This window comes from Canis lupus, chromosome 32 (genome assembly GCF_003254725.2).
Source record: "Canis lupus dingo isolate Sandy chromosome 32, ASM325472v2, whole genome shotgun sequence".
NCBI classification, from domain to species: domain Eukaryota; kingdom Metazoa; phylum Chordata; class Mammalia; order Carnivora; family Canidae; genus Canis; species Canis lupus.
The window spans coordinates 21,033,850-21,048,667 of record NC_064274.1 but is presented as its reverse complement, the minus strand read 5'-3'; the positions used below and the strand labels follow the sequence as shown (position 1 = coordinate 21,048,667).

The following is a 14,818-nucleotide window of genomic DNA, read 5'->3' as shown; positions in this document are numbered from 1 at the left end:
GATGCATAGAATTCCACTGCGTAGAAGGATCATGATTTATTTAATCAGACCCTTATTAGTGGACATTGAGGCTATTTCTAATCTTTTGCTATTACTAGTATGCTATAATGAATGACTTTGTACATGTTATTTTGCATATATGCAAATATTACATAGTTGGCAAAATCCGACAATTAGAATTGCTGGGTCAGAAATTTGCATGTATATTTGGATGCATTTCTGGTCTTTGTAACTAGTCCACTGAGTGGTCTTCCTGGCCACATACAGTACTCAACTGTGCCTTTATAATACACTTTAATATACAATATGGTATTTACAAAATGATTTTTGACTATTTCCGCTGTTTCTGTCTTGAGAGCACATTAAGTTTTTACACTTATTTAAGGAGAACTGACATCTTAATGAAAGTATTTCTTTCTATTATATGTTTTTTCAGTTATTCAAGACTCCTTTTGTAGGGACACCTGGTGGCTCATCAGTTTAGCATCTGACTTTGGCTCAGGGCATGATCCTGGGATTCGGGATTGAGTTCTGCATCAGGCTCCCTGCGGGAATCCTACTTTTCCCTCTGCGTATGTCTCTGCCTCTCTCTATGTCTGTCATGAATAATCAAATAAATCTTGAAAAAAAAAAAAGAAGACTCCTTTTGTGAAGTTTTAAAGTTTATTTACAGAGATTATGAATATTTTTCTAATGTTAATTCCCAAATATTTATTTTAAATTTTTAAAATTTGTGTTTGTTTTTATTCAGAAAAAATTCAGTCATAGAAAAGTTGCAAAAAACAACAAAGAGTTTCCATATTACCTTTACCCAGATTCACTAATTTTTAACATTTTGCCACATTTACTTTATCATTCTCTCTCACTATAGATATATATTTTTTTCTGAACCATTTGGGAGAACATTGCATTTATTATACCCTTCAGCATGTATTTCCTACAAAGATGTTCTATTATATAAAAACAATATAGTGATCAAACTCAAGAAATTTAGCATTGATATAAAACTATTATCTAATCTGCAGTCCATACTCTAACTGTCAAGTGTCCCAATAACATCCTTTGTAGAAATTTTTTCTCCTGGGACAGAATCCAATCTGCAATCATATATTGCTTTGGCTATCATGACTCTTCACTCTCCTTTAATGAACAGTTCCTCAGTCTTGGTCTTTCATGAGAAACATGACATTTTTGAAAGAGTACAGGTCAGTTGTTTTATGGTTTAGTTTTGTCTGATGTTTTCTCATGGTTAGATTCAGGTTGTGAACCTTGGCTGGAGAACAATATAAATGCTATTTTGTTCTTGGTGTGTCTTATTCACAGGCTCATTAATATTAATTTATTTCATTTTCTGGTGATATAATTTAAATCATTAATCCATTCATTTCTTCAATTATATCTTCTAGTTAGTTAATATATATGTATATGTGTATGTATGTATGTGTGTATGTGTGTGTGTATAATTGTCATTGCTTCTGGTGTTAACTTTTTACTTAACTACCTATTGGGAGAGATGGGTATCTCAAATTTCTGCCCATCTTGCAAGCAGAGGCACTGTCAACCTCTGTCCAGATACTCTTTTCAAGTTGTTGTAGTGAATAGCCTTGGAAGATAGAGATGGTGTCTTTCTCTGGAGAAAAGTTCATTTACTGTCCAGTCTTGTGGCCCTGGAAATTAACCTGTATTATGTATTTAGTCTCCTGGATCATTTGCAGTCTGATAATACTGCACCTTTTATCACAAAAGCCATTTAACAATGGATCTTTCCTGTTGTCTACTGCCCACAGGCATCTACTATTGGTAAGTATTGTAATGCCCTTCTGAAAAAACGTCTACTTAAAAACATTTCTTTTTTTTAAGAGAGGGAGAGGGTTGGGGAGGGGCAGAGAGAATCTTTTTTTTTTTTTTTCTTAAAGATTTTATTTTATTTTTTATTTATCCATGAGAGACACAGAGAGAGGCAGAGACACAGGCAGAGGGAGAAGCAAGCTCCCTGCAGGGAGCCCAACGCGGGACTCGATGCAGGACTCAATCCCGGGTCTCCAGGATCACGCCCTGGGCCCAAGGCAGGCGCTCCACCGCTGAGCCACCCGGGCTCCCCACAGAGAGAATCTTAAACAGGCTCCATGAGTAGCCAGACTCGGGGGGAGCTTGATCTTACAACGGTGAGATCACAACCCGAGCTGAAATTGAGTTGTACACTTAACCTAGTGAACCACCTAGGTACCGCAAAAATGTTTCTGATCTTACCTCTTTCTGATCTGCACACATTATCAAGACAGTTTGGTCACTAAATTCAGCTATATCCAGAAAGGAACCACGTCCTCTTAACGTCTGCCTGGGTGGAGAGCAGGGGGGATAGGTTGTGTAGATTTATTGGGATTTTATCTTGATTGTGTCTAGGCATGATGCACCTTTATTTCCCCTAACAGCAACACTGAACCAGTCCGGTTGTATACTCTCTAAGTAGCTGTCCAGCCAAAACGAGGCATAAAGGATATAAATTTAATTCTAAATCAGGCACTTTGAGTTGACAAAGTCTTAGATTATAGGATAATGACCACTTAGTTGAACGCACAGTTCACTGGGTCTCTATGTGGGCCAGAGTAGAGGACATAATAGGTCTCTGTAAATTTTATTTTGAAATGCCCCTGTCCATCTTGCCTCTGACCTTCCCAGACAAAATGTCTGTGCAAGTAGGCCATTTTGGAAAAAAGATGAAGTAATAGCTCCTGGATTGAGACACAGATTTAGTAGCAATAGAGAGAGAGAGCAACAATTCCAGAATCTGGGGAGGAAACATTTAGATCCTAGTGATATAGAGGAGGGAAAGGCATTAATGATCTCCACAGTCCCCTAATCACTCCTGGAGCCTTCTTCATGAAAGAAAGTGATCAAAAAATGCTCTGATGTGGCTCTTCTAAATTGTTACAGTGCCTTGAATTTAACTGACTGCTGGATCTGCCATCCCCCACCAGGTATGAGGGAAGCCAGGGGAATGTGACATCCTAAAAGTCAAAGTCAAAAGTAAAAGTCAAGTGATGGGGCACCTGGCTGGCTCAGTTGGTGAAGCATCTGCCTTTGGCTCAGCTCATGGTCTTAGGGTCCTGGGATTGAACCCAGAGTTGGGTTCCCTGCTCAATGGGGAGTCTGCTTGTCTCTCTCCATCTAGCCCTCCCTGCACTTGTGCTCTCTTTCAAATAAATAAATAAAATATTTTTTTAAAGAAAGAAAGTAAAAGTCAAGTGAAAGTGTTTCAGGAAGTATGGAAAGGATCAACTGTGCAGGTGTTGCCGCCTATATGAATCAGATGAGGACTTAGAATTGGTCATTGACATGGTGACAAAGAAGTCATTGGTCATCTTGTCTTTGCAGTTTCAGTGATAGAGACATGGCAGTGAGAAAGAAATGACAAAATAGAGATGATTGCTTTTTTTAAAGCTTATTTTTATCAGAGAGGATGTGGGAGAGAAATGGAAGCTAAATTTCCATCTTCCATGGTGGGAAGTTATTAAATGATACATAATTTTAAAATTTTGGTTAGATCAATATTCAGGGTTTACTTTATTATGACTATGTAAACCCTACTCATAGATGAGCCAGGCAGTAAACCGTGGTTACTTTTCTTTTGCTCTGCAAGTTCTTGCAGAATGCAGGAGTTGGGATCCAATCTACAAGTGGAGAATTTGGCCCTGGAATTAGTTTTCTAATATGTGTTCCACTAATTTGACTCTAAACCCTCCCCCACTGTCTAAATCTTTTTTTCAGAACCTTCATAAGTGTTATATATCCTGTCACTTGCACTAAGAATTGGTTCCTCCACTGAAATTAGAAGGAAGGCAGAATGCATGCATCTAGGGGAAGGTACGTTGGTGGGTTTTTTTGAGAGTTGTTGAGAAAGTTATTTTTGATTGCAGCTGTTTTCTCAGTGAAATAATAAGCAAGTTTATCAGTGAAAGTGAGAAAGGTCAAGGAGCTGGAAATTTAAGAAGGGACGAGAAAGTGTGGAGCAGCTGTAGAGGAAACTGGGAGACCAAATAAACAGGAAGAGTGAAACAGGATTTCCTGTGCATGCTGGGGGCCTTCCTGAGTTTTGTGATCATCAATTTAAAGCAATGCCCCTCATCACGTTGGGTAATTTCTTTCCAGCTATGTTCAGCTTTCTTTTCTTTCTTTCTTTCTTTCTTTCTTTCTTTCTTTCTTTCTTTCTTTCTTTCTTTCTTTCTTTCTTTCTCTCTCTCTCTCTTTCTTTCTTTCTTCTTCTATTATTATTATTATTATTATTATTATTATTATTATTATTGCTGTTGTTCACCTTACAAGATACATGAATATGCTTGGAGATACAGGGTGTTTAAAATTTTTGTAGCATTTTAAAGCTGAACAGTTAGTTACATTGTTTTAGAAGCTGAGCCCTTCCCTCACAGAGAGCTCACAGAGGGCTACTGGTCCACCTTTCTGCGGATCTCAAAGCACTCCTGTCTTGCTTTTGCAGCGTTGGTCATTTCTAATTTTCCTTCTGAATCTAATCTCTTTTTTGCTCAACAGTATACTTTTGAGTTAAGAAAACACAAGAACTTAGCTTGTGTTGCTGACCACATTTGGAAGGGCAGGAGTGTTAGGGTGTCCTCAGCAGTCCACGCACTCACACCTTTGAGGGCTTTGGCTCATTGGAGGCATGGAGAGGACGTGGAGCAGGAGAGTTTCCCAGTTAAGTGCAGTGTTGTGCGCCCAAGTGCAGGTTGTCACCTTTTGAAAAGCATAGATGACTTTTCTTTTTGAAAGTCAGCATATATAGTATATTCATTTGTGGTTTTTCTTTGTGTTTTTAAATGTTTCATCAGAGATTATGTTTTATTTTTTTAAATTTTTTTAGATTTTATTTATTTATTTGGTATATAAAGAGAGCACGTGCAAGTGCACAAGCAGAGGGAGCCACAGAAGCAGAGGGAGAAGCAGGCTCCCCACTGAGCAGGACCCTGATATGGGACTCAATCCCAGGACCCCGGGATCATGACCTGAGCCGAAGGCAGATGTTCAACTGATTGAGGTGTCCCTGGGCTTAATCAGAGATTCAATCTATGAATCTTAAAAAAAAAAAAAATCATCCTCTTAAAAATCAGCTTAGCTATGGGAAATACAGAATAACTGATCTTCAGTCACAGGGAATAACTCTGCTTTGAACCATAATATAGATAAAGGAGATTTTCCTTTTCTGGTACTGAATACTTCAGTAACTCCTTACATGTCTTTCCTCATTCACTCGAAGCACCTCTGCTTTTTTTTTTTTTTTTTTTTAAGGAGAGGAGGGGACTAATATTTAAAAGAAATTTGTAGCTTCTGTTGTTCTTGGTCAACCAGAGAGTCATACAGACTAACAATTACTTCTGCCTTTCTTTTTACACACACACACACACACACACACACACACACACGAGCGCACGTACATAAAACATTGACATTTTGAGAGAAGAACAGAGGACAAAGGGCCCAGGGAAGGGGATGGAAATGGGGAGGAGGAGAGTCAGTGAGGTCTCAGTATTTCAGAGCATGAAAAAGAGAGGAAAGGAAAGAGGTTATGGTGGGAGAGATGGTCATGGCGAAGGAGGAGAAATTGCAGAGATGGGAAGAGAGCAGGAGAGAAGAAAAAAAATAAATACAGGGAAAGCAAATTAGGCAAGCACTTGATTTGATTGAGTCATTGATACAACTTACACATGGCTGTTGCCTTCTCCTCAAGAACATGGGTGCCTCAGGTGGGGCTCTCTCCCCACCAGCACCTATGAATGCAGGTCCAACACATTAGTCTCTCACTGTGCTGTGAGGGACTCTTCATGCTGATGCCATGTGTATTTTCTTCATTGTTTTAATGACTGCTATAGGGTTTCTTTTTGGGGTAATGAAATTTTCTGGAACTAGGGGTACAACTTTGTGAATATATAACATCTACTAAGTCGTATACTTAAAAATCAATAAAATAAGAAAAGTAAGATTCAAACCATACTTATGTTCTTCTTTTCTAATATTGTTTTCCTCAGGAGTGGGAAAGGAGGTAGCTTCTCTTCTTTCCCTAGTTTAAAAAAAAAACAAAACATGCTGAAGCATTGGTTGTTTGACCTGGACAAACAAAAAAATCATCACTAATAAGTGTTTTTGCTCAAGTCTGACTTCTGGAATTTTATTCTATTTGACCATGGAAGTGTAGGCTATGCTATGTAGCTATTCACATGGTAAGCACAGAGTAGACCTAATGTTTTCAGCTGCATTAACAGCTAATTCTGATACAAGAAATCGTAATAAGCCTGCAGCTTTCTAAATAAGTGGCCAAAGTCAACTGAGCTTCCATTAGTTGTTTATTTTAATAGAAATGACCTCTGTGTTAATCCTGGAACCACCACTCGATGAAAGGAGAGAATGTTCTTTTTCCTGCATTACCTTCTGTAAGGACATGGTTCATACATGTCCTACCTAAAGTAGGTGCCCAATAATTTCTGATCAAGATGATAGCAGCTTGGTTGTCCACTTGGTGCCTTAGTTTCTTTATAAATAGCATATGTGTCATGTTTCCTTCTCCTTTCTTTGGAGGAAAATGGTGAGGAAAGTTGGTAGTACAGCTTGAATCTTATCTTTCTTAGTTTAGTGATTTTTAAATGTATAACTCTTTAAATTTTAGTATATTTTCTTATATTCACAAAATTTTGCCACTATTTAATTCAGAAAAATTTCATCACCCTCCAAAAAAGCTCTGTCTCCACCAGTAGCCATTCCCCATATCCCACTCCCCCAACCTCTGGAAACCACTAATCTGTTTTCTGTCTCTATGGATTTGTCTGTTCTGGACATTTCATAGAAATGGAATCATGCAGTATATAGTCTTTTCTGTCTGGATTCTTTCACTTAGCATAATGTTTTCAAGATTCACTCATATATTAGCATATATTAATATTTCATTCTTTTAAATGCAAATCAAAACCACAATGAGATTCCACCTCACACCTATTAGAATAGCTATAACCAAAACCATAAGAAACAAGTGTTGGTGAGGATGGAGAGAAAAAGGAACCCTTGTGCACTGTCGGTGGGAATGCAAACTGGTGCAACTACAGTGGAAAACAGTATGGAAGTTCCTAAAAAAATTAAAAATAGAATTACCATATAATCCAGTAATTCCACTGTTCACCCAAAGAACACAAAGCACTAATTCAAAATGATGTATGTAGTTCTATATTTATAGCAGCATTATTTATAATAGCTAAATTATAGAGGCAGCCCACATGTCCATCCTTAGATAAATAAAGAAAAAGTGGTATATGTATAAAATTGAATATTATTCAGCCATAAAAAAGAATGAAATTTTGTCATTTGCAACAACATGGATGGACCTAAAAGGTATAATGCTAAGTGAAATAAGTCAGATAAAGACAAATAGCACATGATTTCACTCATATGTGAAATTTAAGAAAAAAGAAGAAAAAAAGAGGCAAGCCAAAAAATAAACTCAAACTCAAACCTGAGAATAAACAGATGGTTACCAGAGGGGGAGGTGGCTGGAGAGGATGGGTGAAATAGGGGATCGGGATTAAGAGTGTACATATCATGATAAGCACTAGCAATATATGGAACTGTTGAATCACTATACTGTATACCTTAAACCAATAGAATACTGCATGTTAACCACCCTGGAATTTACAAAAAAAATTTCATTCCTTTTTATAGCTAATATTCCACTACATTGATATACAACATTTTGTTTACCCATTCATCAACTGGTGGATATTTGGGTTTTTCCACTTTTCAGCTACTATGAGTAATATTGCTATGAACATTCACATACTAGTTTTTATATGAACATACGGTTTAAATTCTCTTGGCTATATAAAACCAGGAATGGAATTACTGGTTCATATGGTAGCTCTATGTTTACCTTTTTGAGGAGCTGCCAAACTGTTTTCTGAAAATGCAGAGGGGTTTTAATTTTACCAGCAATATATGAGGGTTTCATTTCCTTTGCATCCTTTTCAACACTCGTTATTGTCTGTCTTTTTTGATTATACAGTCATCCTGGTGGGGGGTTTAAATTTGCACTTCCCTATAGACAAATGGTGTTGAACATATTTTCATGTACTTATCGGTCATTTGGAGATTTCTTTTGGCTAAATGTCTTTCAGATCTTAGCCCATTTTTAAACTGTTTTTTTTTTAACTTTGTATATTGTGTCTTTTTAAAATAAATTTTTTAAGGACAATTTTAGATTTACAGAAAAATTATGAAGTACAGAGAATTCACATATAATCTGTACCTAGTTTTCCTTATTAACATCTTACATTAGGATGATACATTTGTTACAATCAGTGAACCAATATTGATGCATTATTGTTGACTAAAATTTATATTTTATTCAGATTTCCTTAGTTTTTATCTAATGTCCTTTTTCTATTCTGGGATCCCATCCAGGATACCACATTGCATTTAGTTGTCATGTCTCATGGTTCTCTTGTCTGTGGCAGTTTCTCAGATGTTTCTTGTTTTTGGTGACCTCCACAGTTTTGAGAAACACTGGTCAAGTGTTTCAGAGAATGTTCTATTGGGATTTTCTGATGTTTTTCTCATGATTAGATTGGGGTAATCTGTCTTAAGAAGTAAGGCCACAGAGGTGCCATTTTCATCATATACTATGACATGACTTATCATTGTTAATATTAATTAACTTTGGTCACCTGGCTGAGTCGGTGTTTGTACAGTTTCTTTCCTCTCCCTTTTCCATACTATAGTCTTTGCAATGGAGTCACTAGGCATAGCCCACATCTAAGGAGTAAGGAGTTATGGCCACCTCTTGAGAGCAGAATATCTACATAAATTATTTGGAATTCCTCTGTGCATAAGATTTGTCTCTTCTTCTCTCTCTCTCTCTCATCTATCTACCTCTCATCCATCTATCTATATTTGTATAGACTCATGGATATTTATTTTATATTTTGGTTTTTACTATTGGTTTGTTTTTTTTTTGTTGTTTTGTTTTTACTATTGTTTTGTGGTAGCTTGAATTTTGTGGCAATAGAATTAGCAATGCATTTAGTAGTGCTATTGCTGAGCTGTGAAAGGTTGTTCAGTGACCTCTCAGAGCTGCCCAGATTTTTACTGTGCTTTAAACTGGACTGGAAACTTTATTCACTTGCCACAGTCAGAGGGTAGGAGGTATACACAGGAACTGTGAAATTCTTTTATGGCATAATGACATGGTGTCATTGGCCAGATTCGTAAACTGAGTAGCTTGAAATAGATACAGACAAAGCCACAAGCAGGATAAAGGGAGAGTGCTTTGGGTGTAAGATATAAAATTTATGCTTAGTTTGCTGTTTTCTGAGAAGGTCTTAGAGCTACTAGCTGCTTTCCCCAGATGCATACCGTAGAGGCTAAAGGAAATGCTACTCTTTCTTTAGCCACTCTGCCTTTCAAGTCACTTCTTGGCTCTCTGCTCCCAGAACTTGGCTCTGTGAGATCTCCCATAGGTGTAAAGTGGAGCCATGCTCCTAGTGTTCATAGAAACAAATCCATTTTAAAGGGACACTTTTTAGACAGAATGCTTATGCCATGTTTGTTTATTTGAAAACAAATGGTCTTTTAGATGTGTGGGGTCACAACCTCCTTGCCCAAATTTCCATTGACATTGGTCAATTAAGAATTGTACATTTATTTTATTCCATTTTATTTTTTTAACAACAGATAATTGTACATTTATTTTTTTAAATATTTTATTTATTTATCTGAGAGAAAGAGAGAGAGAGCGTGTGAGCATGCACAGAGGTGGAGGAGGGGCAGAGGAAGGAGAAACAGATTTCCCACTAAGCATGGATGATGTGGGGCTCGAGCCCAGGACCCTGGGATCATGACCTGAGCCAAAGTCAGGCACTTAACTGACCGAGCCATCCAGGCATTCAAAGATTTAAATGGTAATTTTGAATGAATTTCCAAAGCCTGAGTTGTGGGCTAATATGAGTAGGGAAAATCCTGGGCACCACAGTCTGGGGGAAGTCCCCATATTCTGGTGGTCTTTATCTTCAGGAACCCTACTGGGTTATTACTTTGAAAGTCTGAATGCAAATGGTCTATATATACCATTTAAAGACAGAAATGGTCAGTGTGGATTAAAAAAATAAGATCTAAGTATAAGAAACCTATTTTACATGTAAATACTCAGACATATTATAAGTAAAGGATGGAGAAAGATACACCATGCTAACATTAATCAAAGAAAGCTGGAGCATATCTACATTCATTTCAGGCAAAGCCAACTTTTGAGCAAGAAAGGTTATCAGAAATAAAATGGGGCATTATATACATGATAAACGGTTTCAAGAGGACATAACAACCCTACACATATATGCACCTAACAATGAGCATTAAAACACAGGAGTAAAAACTGATAGAATAAAAAGAGCAATAGACAAATCCACTATTACAGTTGAAGACTTCATCGCCCCTTCATTAGTAACTGATATATCAAGAAAGCAGTAAATCATTAAGGATATAGATAACCTAAGCAGAGCTATCAATCAACTAGATTTAATGGACAAATAGAATACTTCATCCAATATCAGCAGAATGCATATTCTTTTCAATCTTACAGGGATTATTCACCAAGATAGACCATGTTCTCGATCATAAGACACATTTTTTTTTTTTTTTTTTTTTTACTTATGATAGTCATACAGAGAGAGAGAGGCAGAGACACAGGCAGAGGGAGAAGCAGGCTCCATGCACCAGGAGCCCGATGTGGGATTTGATCCCGGGTCTCGAGGATCGCGCCCTGGGCCAAAGGCAGGTGCCAAACCGCTGCGCCACCCAGGGATCCCAATCATAAGACACACTTTAATAAATTTAGAAGTACAAAAATCTTACAAATAATATTCCCTGATAACAATGAAAATAAACTAGAAATAAGTAATGTAAGGATAGCTGGATAATCCCCCAAATATTTGAATTTTAAACAACACAGTTCTAAATAACCCATGAGTCAAAGAAGCCTCAAAGAAATCTAAAAATATTTTTAATTCTCTTTGAAAGAAACTACAAAGGAAAAGATTGAAAAAGTTGGCCAGACAAACAATAGAAACAATAAAAGCTTTGTCAAAAAACCTCACAGAGAAAATGGAAAAAAACAGCAGAGAAAAATATCTACAGCAAATATAAATAGAAAATCCAGATATTTATTTATTTATTTATTTATTTATTTATTTATTTTGAAAATCCAGATTTTTAAAAGTCACTCAGACCTCAACAGATAAATAACATGAACCATCAGTCACAAAAGAGCAAATTCAAGAGTCTAATAAGCATAATAAAACAATTTGCTAGAATTAAAAGAAATATATTTTTCCTATTAAATTATCAAATATTGAAAAATGATACTATTCTATTGAGCTATACATTTGAAATTAGTGCAGTTTACTGAATGTATGCTGAAATCCATTTTAAAAATTCTATGCAATATTGACAGGAATTTAGTAAGAAAGTCATTTTTATATTTTGCTCGTAATAATTTAAATTACAGCAACCTTTCTAGAAAACAATATAACCAGTTATCAAGAGCATTAATAATGTTCATATACTTTAATCCAGGATTTCCACTTCTAAAATATGACACAATTTATACATAAAGACATCCTTTAAATGAATGAAAATTAGGAGCAAAAAATCCACAACAGATTAATGCTTACATATATTAAGGTAAATCTAGTAGGATTTTAAGAAGCTATCAAATACTAATTTAACAAGTTTTTTAGTGATAGACTGTTTTGGGAATGAACAATATACAAAATTATAAATATAGTATAAACACAATTTTATATTGAAATACCAAGAAAAAGAAAATAAGGAATTATGACAAAATAATTAGTGGTATTGTATTGCCTCTAGCTATCAGAGTTATGGGTCATTTTTTGGAGTCATTGTTTTTTTTACTTCTCTATAATTTTTTGGCACAGTGCATATTTTCTAAGTGAACATTCAGTACTTCAATACTAAAAAGAGTAAATAAAAATAAACTCCGGGCAGCCGGGGTGGCTCAGCAGTTTAGTGCTGCCTCTGGCCCGGGGTGTGATCCTGGAGACCAGGGATCGAGTCCCATGTCAGGCTCCCTGCATGGAGCCTGCTTCTCCCTCTGCCTGTGTCTCTGCCTCTCTCTCTCTCTCTCTCTCTCTCTCTGTCTTTCATGAATAAATAAATAAAATCTTAAAAATAAATAAATAAATAAATAAATAAATAAATAAATAAATAAACTCCAAGTTTCTGAAATCCTCTGTTTTCTGTTACTCCTCCTACTAGGTCCTAAAGTATCTTCCAAGGTGAAGGCCAAAGTTCACCCTTTCTACGAAACCCCTCTTGACCCTCAGACAGTCATGCACTCCTTTGTGTTTGTCAACTCTTTCCATGTAGCTCTCACCTGTTGCTCCCACTAGACTGAGGAGTAGGAGCCATGTCTTGCCTCTTATCTCCCTGGTACCCAGAACAGCATCTGGTACAAAATAGATATTTAATTAATCATTATTATGATTATTGGCCGGCTCAATTCACTATTCCCCTGATTCTCTTGCTGGAGATTCATATCCTTGCCCAGCTGATACTTCTGAGAAACCAGAGAAATAGGAAACCATGAGGGCAAAGACATTTCTCAGCCCTATCAAGGACCGACTTTCGTTTTCCTGCCCATGCCCACATGATTAGAAGTGGGATCCAAGATATGAGTATCATTTCTGTCCCTGGCAGGAGAAACAGCATCATGTTCTGAAACAGAATGAGTAGCTTGTGGTTATTTCTGCCACAGCTGAACTCTGATCTTTCTTTTCTATAGTGAATGGATTAGACTGTCCCAAGTAAAATCAGTTGAAAACTTGTAGGTGAAAACATCTTCACATCTTAGGTTTCTTTATAGTTCCCTTAAGATCTGGTCCTGAGAGTAGCTTTTTTTTTTTTTTTTTTTTTTATTTATTTTTTAAGATTTATTTACTATTCATGAGAAACAGACACACACACACACACACAGAGAGAGAGAGAGAGAGGCAGAGACATAGGCAGAGGGAGAAGTAAGCCCCTCACAGAAGCGGGCCCAATGTGCGACTCGACCCTGGATCCCAGGATCACGACCTGAGCCTAAGACAGGTGTGCAACCGCTGAGCAACCCAGGCGTCCCCTGAGAGTAGCCTTTCTTGATTCAGGTCTATATGAGCAGATGAGTCTAAAATTTCTTCCTTCATGAATGCCTAGGAAGAAGCTTTCCCACATACCTTTATACAAATGAGGTAGTTACAAAATGCATTAGTCACTATGGCAAAAAGAGCCTAAATTTTGATGCTGTTGCTTCTCTTCCTAAAAATGAAAACCAGGTCTAAAAACAACAACAACAACAAAACAGCCATGAGATGAAAGTATATGCATCGCTGGCTCTTCATGACTAGCACAGCCATGACTCATGGTCCTAAGAAGCATCTGAAGCATGTGGAAGCTCCAAAGCATTGGATGCTGGATAAACTGACTGATGTGTTTGCCCCTTGTCCATCCATTGGTCCCCGTAAGTAGAGAGAATATCTCCTTCTCATCATTTTCCTAAGGAACGGACTTAAGTATGCCCTAATAGGAGATAAATAAAGAAGATCTGTATGCAGGGTTTTATTAAGATTGATGGCAAGGTCCAAACTGATATAACCTACTCTGCTGGTTTTATGGATGTCACCAGCTTTGACAAGACTGGGAAGAATTTCCATTTGATCTATGACACCAAGGGTCACTTTGCTGTTCATTGGGTTATACCTGAGGACACCAAGTATAAGTTGTGCAAAGTGAGAAAGTTTTTTGTGGGGACAAAAGAAATCCCTCATCTGGTGACCCATGATGCTTTCACCATCTGCTATCTTGATTCCCTTATCAAGGTGAATGACACCATTCAGATTGATTTGGACTCTGGAAAGATTCCTAATTTCATCAAGTTTGACACTAGTAATCTGTGTATGACAACTGGGGATGCTAACCTGGGAAAAATTGGTGTGATCACCAACAGAGAGAGACATCCTGGTTCTTTTGATGTAGTTCACGTGAAAGATGCCAATGGCAACAGCTTTGCCACCTGGCTCTCCAACATTTTTGTTAGTGGCAAAGGCAACAAACCATGGATTACTCTTCCCCGTGGAAAGGGTATCCATTTCACCATCACTGAAGAAAGAGACAAGAGACTAGTGGCCAAACAGAACAGTGGGTAAGATGGTCTCTATGTGATGTGTTTGGAAGTCTTTATACTGAAAGATAATATAGCATGAAAAAAAAGTATATGCATCACTGAATGACATGAGACCAAAGTGAATGATCTTAAATCCAAAGAGATGAGCTCTTATTCTACACATGATTCCAGAAAAATGATAGAGGTTCTTTTTTCCCTCTGTGAGAGTTAATGTGTCACCTTGGCTAGATCATGGGACTCAAATTTTTTTAAAAAGATTTATTTATTCATAAGAGACACAGAGACAGAGAGAGGCAGAGACACAGGCAGAGGGAGAAGCAGGCTCCATGCAGGGAGCCCGAAGCGGGACACTATCCCAGAACTCCAGGATCATGCCCTGGGCTGAAGGCGGCGCTAAACCGCCGAGCCACACAGGCTGCCCGGGACTCAGATATTTGGTTAAATATTTTTCTGGATGTTTCTGTGAAGGTATCTTTTAGTGAGAATAACATTTAAATCAGGAGAGCTTAGGTCTTAATAGAAAAAAAGGCTCACTTCCCCAAGGAAGAAAGAATTCTTCCAGCTCCTGCTTTTGGATTCCAGAGTCTC

General features: G+C 37.3%; 1 pseudogene; it reads left to right on the top strand.

Annotated features, from left to right (window-relative positions):
* The first annotated feature begins 13,386 nt into the window (after window positions 1-13,386).
* LOC112647254 (40S ribosomal protein S4, X isoform-like) lies at window positions 13,387-14,252 on the top strand (annotated as a pseudogene).
* Window positions 14,253-14,818: the final 566 nt, after the last annotated feature.